Genomic DNA, 4,669 nt, shown 5'->3' on the forward strand with positions numbered 1-4,669 from the left:
CGTGCGAATTCATGCGAATGGCGTGCTAAATATTGGTATAGTCAAAGTCCCAAAATTCGCAGAATTTATATAATGGGCCGGGCTGGCGCAACGGTAAAAACACTAAAATTGTTTTTTAACCGTAAAAAAATGTCGTGCGAATTCCGGGGACAGTCGTGCGAATTCATGCGAATGACGTGCTAAATATTGGTATAGTCAAAGTCCCAAAATTCGCAGAATTTATATAATGGGCCGGGCTGGCGCAACAGTAAAAACAGTAAAATTGTTTTTTAACCGTAAAAAAATGTCGTGCGAATTCCGGGGACAGTCGTGCGAATTCATGCGAATGGCGTGCTAAATATTGGTTGTATCATAATCGCAAATATCCCAAAATTTCTATTACGGGCCGGGCTGGCGCAACGGTAAAAACACTAAAATTGTTTTTTAACCGTAAAAAAATGTCGTGCGAATTCCGGGGACAGTCGTGCGAATTCATGCGAATGACATGCTAAATATTGGTATAGTCAAAGTCCCAAAATTCTTAGAATTTATATAATGGGCCGGGCTGGCGCAACGGTAAAAACGCTAAAATTGTTTTTTAACCGTAAAAAAATGTCGTGCGAATTCCGGGGACAGTCGTGCGAATTCATGCGAATGGCGTGCTAAATATTGGTATAGTCAAAGTCCCAAAATTCGCAGAATTTATATAATGGGACGGGCTGGCGCAACGGTAAAAACACTAAAATTGTTTTTTAACCGTAAAAAAATGTCGTGCGAATTCCGGGGACAGTCGTGCGAATTCATGCGAATGGCGTGCTAAATATTGGTTGTATCATAATCGCAAATATCCCAAAATTTCTATTACGGGCCGGGCTGGCGCAACGGTAAAAACACTAAAATTGTTTTTTAACCGTAAAAAAATGTCGTGCGAATTCCGGGGACAGTCGTGCGAATTCATGCGAATGACATGCTAAATATTGGTATAGTCAAAGTCCCAAAATTCGCAGAATTTATATAATGGGCCGGGCTGGCGCAACGGTAAAAACGCTAAAATTGTTTTTTAACCGTAAAAAAATGTCGTGCGAATTCCGGGGACAGTCGTGCGAATTCATGCGAATGGCGTGCTAAATATTGGTATATTTAAATATTCGATATCTATATTTTTTCTTTTGTGCCGGGCTAGCGCAACGTTGCGCCAGCCCGGCTCATCAAATTTTGGATTTAACCGTTAAACTAATATCATGCAAATTCTAATTTTAGTCGTGCAAATTCATGCTAATTGCATGCTAAATATTGGTGAAAAAATTTTCCAAAATTTCGAAATGGGCCGGGCTGGCGCAACGTACGTACAGTCGAGTTTCAGGCATGGAACCAAATAGGTACTTTCAATGGTTTTCAAAAGAAACTAATAACTGTTCCCATTTTCTAGAATTTTCTGGCGCCTATAATAGTGTATGGAAATGTAGCCTACTCTTTAAGTTAGCAAAAATACTAAAATTCAAAACGTCATTATGACTCATAGACAATATATTATCAGACAGGAAATTTAAAGCAATCTTTTTGTTTCTTCATATCATATATTTTGTATATTATTTTTTTAGTATCGAGGGCGATCTGTTGGTCGAGAGATGGCTGTACTCGACCGTTGCAGTAGACAGACATAGTCAGCAGTTCCCAAATACAATTAGTACTGGTTTTTGATTATCTGTGATGTGTATTCAGAAAGAACTTCAGTCTTACTTCACCAGTTAATAATTTAGTTTTACAAAAAAGTTAGTCATATAACATTTAGTATAATAGTATGCTTTCATTAATCAACTAAACTAACACAGTTTTAGTGGCGTAACGTACTTGACAGCAGGTTAGCATTCATCATTTGCTCTGTAAAAGGTCAGATCATAAAATAATAACAGTGAATATATATATTATTTATATATAATAATATATTGCGTGAAAAGGTCGGAATGTGAGTTAGAAGAATTTCTACCTTACTAGTTAGTAGTTACTAAAATTTACATACGAATATAATTTTCTAACGCTACAATCGGCATTAAAAGTTTAACTTTAATTGCAGGCAAACATAAAATGTACTGTCAATGGTTTTCAGAAGAAACTAAAAATGGGTGCCATTTTTCTAGAATTGTCTGTCACTTCTGATACTGTATGGAAATGTGCCTACTATTGAAGCTAGCCAAAATACTAAAATGCAAAACTTCTTTACGACTCATGGACAACATTTTTTCAGACGAGAAATTCAAAGTTAATTTAAATGGAAAAGAGACTAAATATTAATGTTTAAAAAACAATTTAATGCATTGTTCAGGAATATCCTTGCTTTGTTCAATGTTTTCACAATTGTACAGTAGAATAGAGATCAATGTATTTACGTGAATATATTATTGCAATGAAAATCAATTAACTTACCACGACATTTTGCTAGTTTCATATCTGAATCAAAATAAGTTGAAATTAGTAAAACATGTCTTATTTTACAATCAAGATGAGGGCAAGATAAACGACTTTTAATGGAACGTCAGACTTGCTAACAAACGCACAACTGTACAACATACATAATATTAGGTGTTCAGCAGAAATTTTTTTATTATTTAACATAGATAGTTTATAATTAGCCTGATAACTAACTATAAAATTAAGATATCAATATAGAGGTATTCGTATAAGCATAATAATATAATGAGCCAATTAAAAGTAAGAATACAAAATTGGTTTTTCTAAATCTACGATTGTAAGATAAGGGTGTCATATATTATGGGTCACATTATGGGTATGGCATAACTACTCTTAAGAGTATGTCAGCGCACCATTTTTTTCTCCCTCTGACTCACGCACAACATAGTAAATGTATTTTTAACAGAAGCAACACAGTGTTTTACTTTTAACATTAGACTGAACTCACTATTATTATCAAACATTAAGCTAAAAACATTACCTGTGTCCCTATGTTGGTTTTTTTTACGAAATTCTAGCTTTAGTAAAATGTATTAAATTTTTAAATTTTAATAATTTACATGCTCATAACTTCCGTAAAAATAAAAAATATTATAAAATAGCTAACACGTGGAAACACAGGTTAAATTTAAGTTGAATAATAGGTCAATTCACACTAATATTAAAAGTAATAACACAAGGATAGTTTAGCTAAACATAAATTAGCTATGTTGCGTGTGGGACAAATAGAGGAAACAAAATGTTTGTTTAGCGGAAATTTTTTTTATTATTAAAATAGATAGTTTAAAATTGGCCCAATTTCTAACAATAAAATTAAAATATCAATATTGGTATTCATATAAGCATAATAACATAATGAGCTAATTTATTATCATTTTTAAATTGTATTTATTTACATGCTCATAACTTACATAAAAATTAAAATATCATAAAATAGCCAACGTAGAAACACAGGTAAAGTTCTTAAATTTAAGTTTTATTATAAGTGAATTCACTCTAATATTAAAAGTAATAACATAAGGACGATACTGCTAAACGTAAACTAGCTATGTTGCGCATTGGCAGATGGAGGAAACAAAATAGTTTACTGAAGACATTGTTATTACAAATATATGTAATACTTTGGTATAGTAATAATATAATAAATTACATATTATTTAAACAAATTGGATACATATTGTAAACTAATAACTAATATGACCATGTGGTCCATATACCATGTAACTATTAGCTGCCAGTGCAAATCTTAGGTAAGCTATACAAAATAAAAATAAAAATATAATCACCAGATCTCGCGAAAGTACTTGCAATAAAATAAAACATAAAACAAAAAGCTAAAATTTTATTAATATTATTAAACATTTTTGAAGGTTGGTGTCTACTTTAAATTAATAATAATAACAGCTTTGAAGAAGATAAGTAAGAATAATAGTAAGACGTCTTTCAACAACGGTATTTAATAGGTAATTCTGTAAATAGAAAACAAAATATGACTATCCAGAGTATCTGAACAAACCATTTGGGCAAATACCTTGTAGTAAATAATATTTTTTTGTTTACATTTTAGCTCAGTGGTGCAAAAATCACAAAATGCTTACGTTTCAAACCTATTATTATTATAGTAAAACTTTTTTCTTGAGATGTGGGTGGAAAAATAATCGTAACAAAAAATGAAACGACATGTTTGCTTATTTACTTATTTTACAAGTCATGCACGCCGTCGCCGCCGTGCATGTTTATTTTTATTGTATTGATTTTTCTCACTATCTCCCTAATTCACTTATAATTTCACGGGCCCTAATAATTATGAAAGAAGTTTTACTTCCCCAGAGTGTATTGGTGGGCTCACACACTCGTTTTTATTTTTATTTTATTTTTTTGGTGGGGGGGGGGGGGTTGAGGCTTCAACAACTTAGTCTTCTCGGCCACTCCGTTCCCCAATATTATTTAACTATAGCCTATAAGTTGATTAATATTATAATATTATTATTTTTATTCATTTCTATGGTGATAAAAAAAGCGTTAAAAATTGAAATCCCGTTTTTATCGGTTTTTGTAATTTATCGGTAGTTTTGGAATTAAATAACTATTGAAAAAATTGACCTCTTTAAAGTACCATCTTGATCCAACTTGGTAAAGATAAGATTCTAAATGTTGAAATCGAAAAACTCCTTCTGGTAAAATGTTGTATACATGATAAAAATAAATAAATAAACACAAT

The 4,669-nt window shown here is 31.8% G+C and overlaps 1 long non-coding RNA gene across 1 annotated transcript; it reads right to left on the reverse strand.

The window, feature by feature from the left end:
* Positions 1–1,829: 1,829 nt before the first annotated feature.
* On the reverse strand, positions 1,830–3,863 carry LOC132939447 (uncharacterized). The gene is made up of 3 exons (XR_009663979.1): positions 3,735–3,863; positions 2,404–2,427; positions 1,830–1,860 (listed from the first exon to the last, which is right to left on the reverse strand). It is a non-coding gene; the product is annotated as an uncharacterized LOC132939447 (long non-coding RNA).
* Positions 3,864–4,669: the final 806 nt, after the last annotated feature.

Source organism: Metopolophium dirhodum, chromosome 2 (assembly GCF_019925205.1).
Source record: "Metopolophium dirhodum isolate CAU chromosome 2, ASM1992520v1, whole genome shotgun sequence".
Taxonomy (NCBI): Eukaryota; Metazoa; Arthropoda; class Insecta; order Hemiptera; family Aphididae; genus Metopolophium; species Metopolophium dirhodum.